Source organism: Oryctolagus cuniculus, chromosome 5 (assembly GCF_051225735.1).
Source record: "Oryctolagus cuniculus isolate XC-2025 breed Fujian yellow rabbit chromosome 5, ASM5122573v1, whole genome shotgun sequence".
Taxonomy (NCBI): Eukaryota; Metazoa; Chordata; class Mammalia; order Lagomorpha; family Leporidae; genus Oryctolagus; species Oryctolagus cuniculus.
In genome coordinates this window covers 149,552,961-149,569,299 of record NC_142871.1, presented here as the reverse complement: position 1 = coordinate 149,569,299, position 16,339 = coordinate 149,552,961, and the positions used below count along the sequence as shown (strand labels likewise).

The 16,339-nt window shown below is 41.7% G+C and overlaps 1 long non-coding RNA gene across 4 annotated transcripts in view; it reads right to left on the bottom strand.

The window, feature by feature from the left end:
- The window catches only part of LOC103349704 (transcription factor SOX-4), a 524,220-nt gene that overhangs the window by 76,048 nt on the left and 431,833 nt on the right, over positions 1 to 16,339 (bottom strand). For 2 of the 4 annotated variants that reach the window (XR_016234235.1, XR_016234236.1), the window contains one exon: positions 3,983 to 4,073. The exons of the other annotated variants lie outside the window; for them this stretch is intronic. This is a non-coding gene — a long non-coding RNA (transcription factor SOX-4). The remainder of the gene's footprint in view (positions 1 to 3,982; positions 4,074 to 16,339) is intronic. 4 annotated transcript variants of the gene reach the window in all.

Here is a 16,339-nt window from a genome sequence, read left to right as displayed (position 1 = left end):
CCCATGGGGTGCAGGGCCCAAGCACCTGGGCCATCCTCCACTGCACTCCCTGGCCATAGCAGAGAGCTGGCCTGGAAGAGGGGCAACCGGGACAGAATCCGGCGCCCTGACCGGGACTAGAACCCGGTGTGCCGGCGCCGCAAGGTGGAGGATTAGCCTATTGAGCCACGGCGCCGGCTTCCAATCCATTTCTGTCTCAATATTTTATTTATGCAACTGTGTTTTCCTAGAGTTTCCAAGTATGTGAAATAAGTTACTAGCTATGTTTATCACTTCATTAGTAGTTCTCTATCATATACAAGGCATGAGATGCTTATTTATAACAAATTAGACAGTGGAGTGCCAATTAAGAAATAATAGAACCTATAAAGAAAATCATCTTTGTGCAGCATGAATTGCAAAAAAAAAAAAAAAAAACAGCTGAAACAAAACACATCTCACGGTTTTATTTGATCCAATGCTGAAAACAAACAGCATAAATCTTTAGTTTCTTTATGGTTCCTGGTAACCCAAAAGAGGTAGATCATATTTGTTTTTCAAGATGAGATATTTCATTGTGTAATGGGTTTAGATCATGAGTCAAATGAAATAAAATAAAAACAAACAAGAGTTGTATCAGGCACACAGGCAACCTGATTGTGCATTGATTTAGCTATGTCTAAACACAGTATGAAAAAAGAGAATGCAGGCATGTGATCCCTACACAAATTCTCTGGTATTATTTCCTCCATTTGAACCTACCAAATGAACAAAAAGGAATGAGGTAACTACCCAGTTTTTCTTTTAGGAAATGAACTCTATCCATCCATGTTCCTCATTCGTCTTAAACATCTGACTTAAAAACACTCGAAGTTTCTCAGGAAACAGGGGTAGGGAAAAAATTCGTTGACAGGGTTCAGTTTTGACAGTGTATCCAGCTGTTTATAGCTTTTCATTTTTTCCATAAACCTAACTGGTATCAGTATATGTAAAGTCCCTAACACTTTCAGCTGGGGAATACTTCACAGAAGAAAAATGCTTTCCTTGGAGTTTACAAATGCAATTTGGTCTAATTTTTCAGCAAGGGTTTGTCTAGTTAGATTATGAGATTCTTTTCCTGGAGAGCAACAGCAAGAGGATGTCTCCCATGCTGTCAGAGAGCCAAAGTTATATTTTCGTTCCTTGGAAGAAACATATAATGTAAGAGGCAAAATGTCAGGTGGGTGGGGGAGCCACTAGCCCACACACCCCTCCAGAGAGCTCTCTATAAAAAGGCACCCTGAAAAAGGCACTGCACTGGCAGATTCGGCTTCAAAGAACAGTCCAAGAAAGCAGATGGGGGCTGGAGTTTCTGGGACAGGATTCACACGAATGGTGTCTACTTAGGCGACATGGACTTCTAAGGTTCTGAGAGGCCCAGGGAAAACCGTGCCCAGAGTGTTTGAGATCAGAAATACAAACAGAAAGTTGAGAACTGGTTTAGAGCAAAAGAACAGAGACAAAGAAGAACAAACAGCACAGGGATTTCTGCAAGTCTTTATACACTGGATTTCTCACCTACAAGGTCAGTGCTTCTACTGCTTAAAAAGTTAAAATGAGACACTGGCCAAGATTTAATTCTTGTGGTGGACATTTGGTGCGGCGATTAAGGCATCACTTGGTATGCCCCCATCTCTTGTTGGAGTGCTTGGCTTTGAGTCCCGGCTCCACTCCCAATTCCAGCTCCCTGCTAATACACATTCCAGGAAACAGTAATGGTGACTTGAGTACTTGGGTCCCTGCCACCCGCATGGGAGACCTGGATTAAGTTCCAGACTCCTGCCTTTGGCCTGGTCCAACCCTACCTGTTGCAGACATTTGGGGATTGAAACAGCAGATAGAAGATCTTTCTTCCTGATTTAATTCTTAACTATGAATGCTACATTGGGCCAAATATCCTGCCATGTAACATCCTATTCCTTTATTAATTTATTCAGTACATATTTTTCAAATCGCTCATTAGAGCTCATTTTTTCTACCAATGACCTCAATTTGAGGTGAATTTGTATTTTAAAGATGACTAAGTTTTAAGCTAATAATGTCCCCAGGTATTTAATTTTCACAAGGATGCACTAGAGGACCAAGCTATATCTTAAACTCATGAATTGCATAATAGGAACTCATTAGTAAAATAGTTTTTTCAGCTGTGTATTCAACTTCAGTGTGGTGATTAAACTGTGGATTCCAGCTGCTTGAGATCAAATCCTGGCTTTACCAGTTATTAGTTCTATGACCATGCACAAGTTATAGAACCTTTTGGAATTCAGTTTCCTCCATCACATGATGAGATAAAGAGCAATGCTCACTTCACCTGGTAGTGAGAATTCAAGGCATTCTACAGGAAGCTTCTTAAACAGTGCCTAACAAGAGGTGATAGCTAAGAGTTACCTGTTGCTGTCTACTACTGTGACCTCAAATAATATTTTTTTTTCCTTTTTTTCTGGATCCAAAAATATTTAACTTCATGATTCAAGCATTTAGCCTCACAATTAAGATACTGGCTAAGATGCCCATGTCTCACATCAGAGTGCCAGCTCCAGCTTCACTTGTCTCTGGCTAATGTGCATCCTGTGAGGCAGTGGCCGACGATCCCAGTACTTGCGTTTCTGCCAACCAACATGGGAGATCTAGATTGAGTTCCCAGCTCCTGGCTTTGGCCCACCCCCATCATCATGGGCATCTGGGGAATGAACCAGTGGATGGGAGCATTTTCTCTCTCCTCCTTTCTGTCTCTGTCTCTCAAACAAATTTTCAAAGTTCTGTTTCAAGGAATTCCATAAATATAAGTTGCTCCTTCGATCTTAACACCTTCCAAGCACCCTCCTTAAAGAAACTGAAATTGCCTACCTTGTAATCAGATTTAATGACTAAGACTGTATATCCACAAATCTACAGAGGGAGGGAATGGCCTTTTTATAATTCACAGTTGCTATTTCAATTGTCTGGTAGTACCCGAAAAGCCATTAACTGGGCAAGAGCTAGCTGCTCATGTGTAAACCTCAAAAACACCTATGTCTGATTTCCTTGTGGTCCTAGAAAGCAGGCTCAGAACCAGCACTCAGCATTACTTTCTTCATCAGATGCTATGGCCAACTCCCTCAGCGGATCCCTGTGCACCCCATTGGACCCTGCCATGGTGGCAGGGGAGCTTCATGGCTGTTTCTGGCATTCAGGAAGCATGCTGTTCCTCCTGGTGTTACAGCCACAGGAGTCCTGCCATGGTGCTGCAAGGTTCCAAGTGTTTCAGTGTCTTAGAATTTTTTACCAAACCTATTATGCAATTCATGAGTATTTTTATCTTATATTTCAAATAGCTCTTGCTGAATCCCAACCTACTTTCCAGCCCAACCCCGGCCAAATTCTATGTTTTCATATGTCCATTAAAGTTCATTTTCCTATTTAGGTGTTTTGCAATTCATATAAACTCTCTGTTAGGCAAATTCCAAGGAATTTTGTCAGGGGTGGGGGTCAGTGATAGAGAAGTAAATGTATGTATATGTAAACTGTACAGAATGAATTTTGTTAAGTTGTGCTTATAGGATGGGTCTTCAGCAGTCTCTACTCTGACTTATTTTTCCCATTGAAAACACAGACAGAGCACAAAGAGTCCCCTTGTATGGAAGAAGGTACAATCCACTTAGTCCTAAAGTCTTACTAAGTGATTCTGGAACCAGTTGTTGCGATGGGACCAAACAAGCTAAATTTACTCTTTTTGTATTTGTAACCAGTTATCTAGTGAGCACAGGAGAAGCTTAAAGGGAGAAGTTTCACAAACAGAAAAATACACTGAAAATGAGATGCTTCCTTATTTTTATATTTTGCTGTTAGTCATTACCAATGACATGCAAGACAGCAGAGGGGCTTAGATCCCACACTCCTAAAGTGCTGATACCTATAATCTCCTATTTCAGAAATAACTGCTAGATAATTAATGTTGCCAGTACTTTTATGAAAGGACATTTACCAGCTGGGAAGGTCAAATTCTAAGCTTTGTCCAGTCCTTGAGACTTGTGGCATGCCACACGTGCTTACAGAGTATGTGCCATGTGACTAAACTGAAAAAGAAACATCAGAAGTGGATGACTTAGTACGAGATAAAACTGTAAAATATCTCAGAAACTTTTACATTGGTTACATACTACAATAGTATGTTGGGTATATATCAGTTTAAATAAGACAGCATTAAAATTAATCTTCCATGTGTCCTTTTAAATTTTTAATGTGGCTACTACAAGTTTTAAACTGCTTGAAGTGGTTGGCATTTGAAGTCCACATTCTGTTGCTCTGGGCGGCCCTGAGCTAACCCAGTGAGAGGAGATGGCAGGGAGAGAAGGCGTCAGAGCTCGCCAGGCTCAGAGCAATGATCACGAGGACCCCTGTCCTTGCCCTGGACAACCGATTTCCCTGAGTGATCCCAACACCCTGGCATAGAGAACCAATTAACTGCCAACCTTGCTTTTAATAGAAAAGTCTTTCTAAATCATCGATAGACGTTTACCATGTCATTTCTATGGCTCTGAGTTGATGAAGATGATGAGCTGTGCAGATGATAGGCATATAAATGCTAAATAGATGGTAGGTAGTACTGGATGTCTAATAGCTAAGTGATACAGATACAGTAATCACCCCTGATAACTACAATTCAAAACCACTGGCAAATGGTTCAGTTAAGCGGTTGGCAAACTACGAACCATGTGCCAAATCAAGCCCACCACCTGCTTGTTTATAAACAAAGTTTTATTGGAACATGGCTATAGCCATTCATTGCTATTATCCTCTATGGCTGCTTCTGCATTAAAATAGCAGAGTTCAGAAGTTGTGTGAAGAGATAATACAGCTGGAAAGCCTTAAACTATTTATTCTCCATACCTGAACAGAATTCCCTGCTGTATGGACAACACTACAGGAGTTATCCTTTTAAGTCAGATTATATCTTTCCTCTGAAATTCTCCAATGGCTTCCTAAATACTTTAAGTAAGAGAACAGAAGCCAGAGGTCTCCCCACTCCCTGACCTCACAGTCCTAGGCTCCTTGCACCCCCCACTGTGCCCACAGGGGCCAGCTCACTACGTATAGAATGTGCCAAACAAGCTTTTATTGAAGCCTCTTGCTCCCTCAACCTGGAACGTTCTTACCTTGGAGTTCTACCGCCTCCCACCTCCTTCGGGTTCCTGTGCAGGTGCCAGTGACCACACTTTCCCACTTTACGTTTCACCATAGCACCTACCATTAACTTTGCGTTGCCAACTTGTCCTCTAATTAGAAACAAGTTCCTTGAAGGCAGGCATTTTTGTGTATTTGGGGGCTGCTATATCCTGAGCACCTAGAATGGTGCTGGCACCCAAAATACATAAAGGAGTGACTGGCAGGGCGAGGGTGGAGTGCATTGTTTTTTAACTGCCCATGAGACAGAGAAATGGGGACAAGATGTGGTTCTTGCTCTAAATGGTTAAGAAATATATTCATCAATTAATTGGAAAAAATATACCAGGAAAAGATAAAAGAAGATAAATAGCTTTTTGTCTGTCTATTCTGCCTATCTGCCTTTCTTCATCCTGTGCTGTCCTTATGCATGTGTCCACCCACGAGTCTAACCATGCCTCTACCCAGTAACAGAAACATTTATAGCATCACAGGAAGTACTTTCGTCTGAAGAAAGCAGTTGTCTCTGATCACCATTAAGAACAAAATGCTTTTTGCAAAGGGATTGTAAAGACTGCAAGCAAAGCAACTGCCCCAGCTGGGGAACTGGAAGACGGAAGATGTTTCAGAATTTATGATGGTCCAGACCATGAGAAGAATTTTTTCTCAAAGGAATTTTATACAACTTGAAGTATAAATAGAAGCCTTCCTTGAAGTCTCCTCTTTTGGAGAAGTCCAGAGGGATGTCCTCTTTTCTGCCTCTTACCTCTATCCTCCCTGGCACCACAGCAATATTTTTAAGATTTATTTATTTGAAAGACAGAGTTACAGAGGCAGAGAGGAAGAGACACACAGAGAGAGATCGTCTGTCTGTCTGCTGGTTCACTCCCCCAATGGATGCAGCAGCCAGGACTGAGCAAGGCTAGAAACTAGGAGTCTGGGACTCCATCTACATCTCCCATGTGGGTCACAGGGGTCCAAGTACCAAGACCATCTTCTGCTGCTTTCCCAGGCACATTAGCAGACAGCTGGGTGAGAAGTGGAGTGGCTGGGACTCTAACTGGCATTCACATGGGATGCCAGTGTCAGGCAGCTTAACCACTGCACCACAATGCTGGCCTCTCCTCCTCTTTATAGATAAGACTCCCTAGATCACAGCTAGAATATTGATAATTCTAGAAATGGGACTTCAGTTTTCATTATTTTTGTAACTCTAAAACAATGGCAAAATGCTCAGAAAATAAGAACTCTGAATGTGGCTTGGTAAAATTAAGAGTATTTGTTCCACCACAGATAATACGGAGAATGTGGTAGACTCAAGAATAACACAGGAAATGTGATAGACTCATACAAATAATGAGGCATCCATTCTCACCTGCACTTCCAGCCCTGCCTTAATCATCTGTCTTATTTATTTATAATTATTAAATAGTGGCCAAGGTAAATGAAAACGTAGACAGCAGCATCAGTAACCTGACAGAGATCAAGATACTAATCTGCTGACAGAGTAGATACACAGCCAGGCATGGAAATGAGTCCTACAGTTCTGACTGCAAGTCACGTGCCCAGAACAGACCTATACCTTTGCCTCTCCTACCCTTTCTTCATATCCCATCGACAGTAGCTGGGCAGAAGCCTCGGAAAGAACTGCAAGGTTTGTTTTTCAGTTGCTTATTATCATCTGAGACCACCTCAAAAGCTAAGTGATAAATCATTGTCATTTATTACCATCAATCAGAAGAAAAAGAGAAATCATGCAATTTATCAACATCATCCTACAAATACTGAGATACAGTCTCTTGTAACACAGAAACATATTTGGATAATATTTGGGAATCCTATGGTGTATGCATTGCTTTAATCAAAGAAATCCAAAATTTTTACGTACAAATATAATTCACACACATATTCCACATTTATACTGTACCTGAGAAACTAATTCCATTTTTCTTTGTTTTAAATGTCACACTGAATTAATTTTGTCCCCATTCCTCTTACTGTGTGCACCACATGAGTCCTACCAGATGGTAATCTAATAGATATACCATTAAACTCCAAATAATACCTGCACCTTGGGTTTTGATTATCATGAAAGTGGTTAAAGGTTAATTATCTGGAATCTTAAAGTAATTTCATTGGGTTAAATAGAGAAAGCTACTTTTATCTCTTAAATGTAAAACAAGAATGATAAAAAGGTAAATATTATAGCACAACATGGACCTACCTATTCACTGACAAAGGTGTACTTGTCCTACTCCTTTATCTGCTACCTAGTTTCTAATCCTAAAAACTGTTTAGTTATCTTTATTCCAAACATCGAGCAGTATGCATTTATACTTTTAGGATTAGTATACACAAGAACAAAACCTTTCATTCAGGAAATAATGCTCAATTCTGGACAGTACAATTCTTGAACTAAAGTATTCTGATAACCACATTTGAAAATTGATGAATTTTAGGATGCAAACTTATACAATAGGTGTTTTTTTAAATAATCAGCTTTTCATTATTACAGTGGAATGCAAGAGACAAGTTACTCAGGAAGAAAAGAGAGTTTTAGTTTTACTCTCAGATCTGGATGTTCACAGTCCGAGATTGGAGAGCCCAGCTGGCCTGGCCTCTGGCGGATGGCATTTTTTGCTGGCAGAGTCCCAAGATGGCAGAGAATCAGATAGCAAGAGGGAACCTGAAATGGTTCAAGCCTATGTGGTCTCTTAAAAAACCACAGGATTTAATCACTCCAGCCCCACTCTAACAGCTCAATCAAACCCAATCATCTCTCCAAGGTCCACCTTCAAACATCCTATTTGGATTAGGTTTCAACTCTCCTAGTATCATTAACATAAGATTTTGGGGAGCAAATATTTAACACATGGGCCTTTGGGGGATATTTAACATCCTAACTAATATCCATACCAGAGCAGAAACTTGGACCTAGTAAGGAGGCCAATTATTGTTCTCTTCGAATGAAATCGCCAAACTTTGTATATTTTTGCAAGGAGCATTCAAAATAGAAGTCACACCATAACAAAATGATTCAATTAACTCTTGCTCTGTTGCCAGATTAACCTCCCTTTCCACATCAAGACAGCTTCTAAACAAATCATAGAAATTAGCGTTCAGAAAAAGTTAGTGGATAAACAAATGCATTCTGTTCTCCAACTCAAATCTCACCCCAACAGGAGCCACATATACATTTCCTACCATCTGAGAACAGGTGGCCTTGATAAATTTATTAAATAAAACCAACACCACCTTGCCTCTAAACAACAGCATATACAGATGGTCCCTGCAAGTAGATGGCTTGATAAGGTTTTTTTTTTTTAAACTTCACGATGGTGTGAAATGTTGTACATTCAGTGGAAACTGTATGTGGATGTTGAGCACAGGTATCTCCTGGGCTAGTGCTGTGTGGTCTGATCCTTTTGTGATGTTCCCAGTCAATCTGGTGATGTTCACCTCAATTATAAGACGAAATCATTGACAATCCACAGTGCACTGTGTAGCTTAGCGGGGACATTCAGTAAATCAGGTGTATTAAATGCATTTGCTCCTACAACATTTTTAACATATAATCAGTTTCATTGGAACATAACTCAATCATAAGTTGAGGAACACCCACATGATATTCATCAAACTGTACTCTAGGAAATAAGCCCATGTGGTCATGATACTAAGCAGAAGATGGGTAGAAAATATTCATACAAAAGTTGGTCTGGGTATATTCATATACCTGTGCTATCAGTAAGATGAACTAAGTTGGAGAAAGAAGAGGGAGAGGAAGAAGAGAAGGAAACTTTTTTTATTAAAGATTTATTTATTTGAAAGAGAGAGAGAGGGAGAGAGAAAGAGTCTTCCATTATTTGGCTCATTCCCCAAATGGTCACAATGGCCAGAGTTGGGTCGATCTAAAGCCAGGACTTTCTTTTAGGTCTTCCATGTTGGTGCAGGACCCAAACACGTGGGCCATCCTCCACTGCTTTCCTAGGCCATTAGCAGGGCGTTGGATCAGAAGTGGTGCAGCCAAGACTTGAACCGGTACACATGTTACCTGCTACACCACAGCACTGGCCCTGGAAACATATTTTTTGCAGGACGCACACTGTGATTGACACATAAATGTCAACGAATTATGAAAAAGCATAATAGTAGTTAAATAATCCAAGCTAAATACCAAAATACTACACATTTTACATATAATTTCCTGAGATCTATTTTTTTAAAATTACAGTGCCTCTTGCTAGCTAAATTTTGTTAAATTTTATCTTGTGGTAGATGGTAGTTTGACATAAATATCAACAGCAATTAGACATTACCCAACAATTTGACTTCATCTCTTAGTAAAATACATAAAATACGAGCCGGCGCCGCGGCTCACTAGGCTAATCCTCTGCCTAGCGGCGCCAGCACACCGGGTTCTAGTCCCGGTTGGGGCGCCGGATTCTGTCCCGGTTGCCCCTCTTCCAGGCCAGCTCTCTGCTGTGGCCAGGGAGTGCAGTGGAGGATGGCCCAGGTGCTTGGGCCCTGCACCCCATGGGAGACCAGGAGAAGCACCTGGCTCCTGCCATCGGATCAGCGCGGTGCGCCGGCCGCATCACGCCGGCCGCGGCGGCCATTGGAGGGTGAACCAACGGCAAAGGAAGACCTTTCTCTCTGTCTCTCTCTCTCACTGTCCACTCTGCCTGTCAAAAAAAAAAATACATAAAATACAGAATATTACACAAGGAACTCGTCTTCATTAAAAACAAAAATAACAAGAGTCTCCAGCTTAAGACTTTACTCTGCATCATTTGGCATGTTTTATTCTTAAAATGCATCTGATTGCTATTTTTTTTTTTTCCAGTGGAATCAAACTCCTTAAGGGCAGCAACTGTGTGCTTTTTATCTGGCAGCAACAGAATATTGTCACTGCTGAATACTATTTATTAGTGGCAAGCAAAACAAAGTAGATGGCAAGGCCGGTGCCCTGGCTCACTAGGCTAATCCTCTGCCTGCGGCGCCAGCACCCCGGGGTTCTAGTCCCGGTTGGGGTGCCGGATTCTGTCCCAGTTGCTCCTCTTTCAGTCCAGCTCTCTGCTGTGGCCCGGGAGTGCAGTGGAGGATGGCCCAGGTGCTTGGGCCCTGCACCTGCATGGGAGACCAGGAGGAAGCACTTGGCTCCTGGCTTCGGATCGGCACAGCACGCCGGCCTTGGAAGCCATTTGGGGGGTGAACCAATGGAAGGAAGTCCTTTGTCTCTCTCTCTCACTGTCTAACTCTGCTTGTTAAAAAAAAAAAAAAAAAAAAAAAAAAAGTAGATGGCAAGACATGGAGATGGTTTCCTTAAGAGTTGGGTTATGAAACTGGAGGGTAATTCTTGAAGTCCCTTTAAATACCCGTAGGGAATTTTGATTTTATAACAAATCTTTATAGGAGATGAAGTCCCAGCAAGGTGCTACAGCTTTACACCACTCTTTAATGTACTTCACCATACGCACTCAAACAAATTCATAAGAACCAAGAATGAGCTTTAAGCAATAAAATGTCGATCGCTAAAAAATATTAACCAAAGTATTAGAAGAAGATAAAGTCAAAATGTCCCAGAATTTAAAATTAAAGTCAGGGAGATGAAAAATGAAAATGAAGGAAAGAAAAGGCATAGAGGATCATGTCAGATACATGTCAGAGACATGATCAACATCTGAACCCTGGAAGTCCCATTAAGAAACAACAGAGGAGGGGCTGGCGCCGCGGTTCACTAGGCTAATCCTCCTCCTGCGGCGCTGGCATACCGGGTTCTAGTCCCGGTCGGGGCGCCGGATTCTGTCCCGGTTGCCCCTCTTCCAGGCCAGCTCTCTGCTGTGGCCAGGGAGTGCAGTGGAGGATGGCCCAAGTGCTTGGGCCCTGCACCCGCATGGGAGACCAGGAGAAGCACTTGGCTCCTGCCTTCGGATCAGTGCGGTGCGCCGGCCGCAGTGCGCTGGCCACGGCGGCCATTGGAGAGTGAACCAAGGGCAAAGGAAGACCTTTCTCTCTGTCTCTCTCTCTCTCACTGTCCACTATGCCTGTCAAAAAAAAAAAAAAAAAAAAAGAAATAAAGAAAGAAAGAAAGAAAGAAAGAAAGAAAGAAAGAAAGAAAGAAAAAGAAACAACAGAGGAGACCTAAGGGAAACATGCCAACATAATAAAAGAAAATGTCCCTGGACCAAAGAGAGATGTAGTTTCCAGATTACTCCAAGTGCCACTCAGGATTAATAAGGCCTAACATCATTAAGAAATTTGAGAGCACGAAGATTAAAAGAGGTCCCAAAAGCTGAATGAGAGAAAACAAGAGTGAACCTAAAAAGAGAATTATTTTTAAAGGCTTGTATTTCTTCTTCCAGCAAGAAAAAACAAAGATCAAAAGCTTCAGAGTTAGCAAGTTATACAACAAGGTTATAGGTCAAGTTTAAAGCAAGCTGGATGTTGTGTGGTTTCCATCAATGATAAAATTAAACAGGGAGTCTTCATTTCATAAAAAGATACAGGGGCTATGAAAATGGAAAAGAACATAATCAGAGGATCTTAATTGGCCCTGTAATGAACACTATTTGCATACATATAGCATAAACACTGGTTACTGGCTTTCAATTTTTACTATCAACGCTGAGTACCTCACATGGGAGACTTCATAAAAGTTAGAAAATAGAGTTGATAACGACCTTAGCAACAGGAAAGTTAATGCACAGTTTATGTGGATTGGAAAAAAGAAAGACAGAGACAGAGAAAAGGACAAGGCGCACATGTCTTCATCTTATGAAGCAAAACTTAAGAAAAAAAATGTACGCTGTATTTGAGTCTGGTTTATAGAAGGTATTTTTAGAAACATATGAAACACCACTTGGAAAGATAGGGCGCAGGAGACAGATAACATATCATCCAATTTTCAGACCAGATAATGTCCATTCTGATAGTGTATCCCACAACTGATTTCTGAAATTCATGCAGGCTCATTCCGGCAGGAGCTCATCTCTAGAATGTCTCTGTGCTCAGCAAGTACTTTCTCATTTTAGCATACGAAGAAACTCAGCGACGCCATGACTTCGCCAGAGCAGCCTCCTCGTATTGCTGGCTTTGGCGGAAAGGGAATCTTTCTCAATCACTGAGTGCCTGTGGTCAACTGGAAGAGCTGGAAGCCCCATTTCCATCGAAACTTTCATCAATGTGAAAAGTCCTTCCTCTACTTCCATCTGCCCACACTTCTATAGACTTTTCTTCCAAAGATGTGGGCCACGTGACATATAATATTTTGATTGTCTTTGCATGAAAAAGATCAATTTGTAACTACATGAAAAGTGAAAAAGTGAGCACATTAGCCTCATCTCTATAATGGACATGTAGGTATAGAAGTTAAAGAATAATACTCTCTCATGAATAATCTAGGATCAACATTCTCATCTTCTAATTTTTCAGACATCCTTTTTTTTTTTTTTTGAGCAATAGAATTATCTTTTGAAATTGGGTGTTTTGTGCGGCAGTTAACACTACTTGGGATGCCCATGTTTCATGTAGGACCGCCTGGATTCAAGTCCCAGCTCTGCTCCCAACTCCAGTTTCCTGCAGGCAGCAGCTTACCTCACAGGACCACAACGCTGGCCCCCAGCAGTCATCTTACTTATTTTAATGATATTAGTTTTGGAACTCACAAATTCCAACCAGAATAAGCATCTACAATCCAGAGCATGGGGCCATAACACCTTTCTAGTCCTCTGCTAGTTTAATTCAATATATTTGAAAAGTTAGAGAAATTCAGCTTCGAATCCATATATCCCCAAGGAATACAGATATATGAGAGACTGCAAAAAGATCATGTAAAATGGAATTAAAAGAAATTGTATTTATTATGGTATAAAACATTTTGAAACTCATAGTCTTTTCATTATATTAAATTTCCATGAACATTTAGACAACCCCTCATATACACAATATCAAATTTTTGCATTAAACAAATATATCTTTTAACTCCCTTTCCATGAAATTTTTGAAGTCCCCTCAGTTGTTTACTCTAAGCTATTTAAAAACAAACAAACAAAAAAAAAAACTACCTTTTTAAAAAATTGACATCATGGGGCCGGCACTGGGGCATAGTGGGTAAAGCCGCTACCTGTAGTGCTGGCATCCCATGTGGGCGCTGGTTCCAGTCCTGGCTGCTCCACTTCCTATCCAGCTCTCTGCTATGGCTTGGGAAAGCAGTGGAGGATGGCCCAAGTCCTTGGGCCCCTGCACCCACATGGGAGACCTGGAGGAAGCTCCTGGCTCTTAGCTTCGGATTGGCACAGCTCCAGCCATTGCGGCCAATTGGGGAGTGTACCAGCAGATGGAAGACATTGCTCTCTCTCTCTTTCTCTCCCCCCTCTCTCTCTCACTATCTGTAATTCTACTTTTCAAATAAATAAATAAAAATCTTTTAAAAAAATGAGCTCTCTATTTCTCTCTTTCCCTCTCTCTGTCTCTGTGTAACTTGACTTTCAAATAAATAAATAAATCTTTAAAATAAATTGACATCAGAATGAAACTGCATTGATTCTGAAAAGAGTAAATTAGGAGAAATGAGGAGGAGGAGGAGGTAGTGGATGCCCTTTCATATATTTTTGTAGTATTAGAGTATCTTACAGTTTAGCTGTATTTTCTAAAAACTGCTTTTTAATAAACTTCCAAAGTATTTCATAAATTTGTATTAATAGAAGGGAAAAGCAAGTTACACAGGAGAAAGAAAAAAATTAGGTAAGATTTTATTAATGAAAGTACAAATAATTGAACATAACTCTATATGGAAGTTTCAGCACTTACTGAATGTTTGCCCTGGCAAAGATTCTGAGGCTTACAAAAACTTCTTCTTAGAGAAAATAACAAAACCCAAGTGAATACCGAATTCTTGTTCTGGGGGGAAAGTTTATTGTAAACAGAATTCTAAGGGAAGTGTAACTAAAAGGGGTTGACCAAGGGCTTGCAAGAATGCTCTTGCCCTAAGCAAAGCACGGAGTCAGCATCTGATTGGCGCTCTGTTGTCCCTGCCCCTCCCACAGCCACGAGTGCCCGGAGCAGGTGGTCCTCGCTGCCACAGGAAAGGAAAAAGGAAAGCCTGGGCTACCCTCAGCCCCGGCAGTCTAGGCTTTGCTTCCACTTCCTACTGGCAGGCAGAGGGGAAGCAAACGTCTCATGACAAAGGGGCCAGCAGAGGCCAAGGCTAAAAGCAGACTGCATTTCTGAGGCTCTGACTTTGAAAGAACGGAAACCATATGGGAATTACTTTATTATTCAACTAAAGCCTTCAGGTGGCTCCAAATTAAAAGGAGTATTGTCAATCCCTGGGCCTTTTCTTTCCCCCATTTTTCCAACCCTTCCCCTCTTTTCTTTTTAACTTTTATAAGCCCTGTGATTTAGTTGTGGAAATTCCCTAAAAATAAATTAAGTGTTATGTCCACCCAAGATATTCTGCCTGGCACTCAACCAGGAGTTCAGTATTGAAATCTCTCATGTGACTCTTGGGAGAGTAAGTTAATGTGTGTGTGCATGCATTTGAATGCACACACCTTGCTTTTCCTTCTTCAGAAATATTCTCCATTATGTAAAGATATTTCCTGGCAATTAGCCATACAGTGGCAGAAGGAATGCAATCTCCCTAAAGAAATTTAACAACTACACAGAAACGTAGGTCACATCTCTAAGAAATGACACCCAGTTTTTTTGTAATAACTTCCCTGTGTACAGAGTTTCCACCACTGCCAATACCATCACCACTGTGAACATCACCGCCACAGCCCTGATACCTGGGCCTTAATTCCTACGGCTCAAAGGAGGTAATGATGCTGACAGTGTGAGTTGGGACAGGCTGATAATGCTGTGACAACACACCACCTGTTCATATTAGGTTGGGAGATGTTTCTACTACAGTCCCTTGAAGATCAAACTGTCTCAATGGAAGTTTCAAACAAGGTAGGCAGAAGGGGAGCAAGCAAAGTGCACTGTGCCTCTTCAGCCTGCACCTGGCAGAGATGCATGTGACTTCTGTTCACATTTCATGGGCCAAAGCTGGCCCCACATGATGTCTAATTTCCAAGGGGGCAAGGAATTGCAACTGTACGAATATACATCAAAAGGTTCATGGAAGGGCTGGCCTTGTGGCATAATGGGCTGAGCAAGTGCCTGCAGTGTCAACATCCAATACGGGTGCCGGTTCCAGTCCTGGCTGCTCTACTTGCAATCCAGCTCTGTGTTAATGCAGCTGGGAATGCAGCAGAGGATGGCCTAAGTCCTTGGGCGCTTGCATCCATGTGGCAGGCCCAGATGAAGCTCCTGGCTCCTGGCTTTGGCCTGGCCCAACCCTGGCTGTAGCGGCCATTTGGGGAGTGAACCAGTGGATGGAAGATCACTCTCTCTCTGTAACTCTGCCTTTCAAATAAATAAAACAAATCTCTTTTTCTAAAAAAAAAAAAAAAAAAGAAAGAAAAAAAAAGTTCATGGAAAATGGAATTAAATAAGTTTATTTTGGTGCGAAAAATTTTGAAATCCGGGCAAAATCAAAATGCATTAACTAATGAAGGGACAAGTTGTTACAATCTTTTCAAAGTATAATTCAAGCTCTCTCCTCCTCTCAGCTCTCTTGGCTTCTCTTTTCTATCTAGCCTCCTCTTCTCCTCCCTCACTCCCCTCTCTCCTCTTTTTCTCTCACTCTCCTTTTCCCTCTTGGCCCCTCCCCTCCAGTCTTTTGCGTTTTCCCCAATAAACCCTTTTCCTTACTCCACTGTTTGGTGTGTTTTGTGATGGCCTAACATTGGTGCTTTGGCCGGGAAAACCTTACATTTGGTGATCCAGCCTCCCCCAGTGACTTTGCTCTCCCTTTGGGGACTTCTGAGCTGCTCTGGGGTCCTGGATTTCTGCCAGTCGCAAAACACACCCCCGGGACTCCCTCCATGCCAGCGAACGCTCCATGATCTCCATCCACACATCAACCTTCCAAATTCTGAGGTAAGACATGAACGGGAAATTCTCACGGCTGTGAGTGTGGTCTACCGTCATCTGCTTGTCTAAGGCTTTTCTACTCTCATAAAAGTTGTAGTACTAGGCACTAACCACAACCCCTACTTAAGGCTTTTCGTCTCTACGGACACTGTGTCCTGGCAACAGTGGGTGTGAGTGACGACTCAACCTCTGTTCCCCT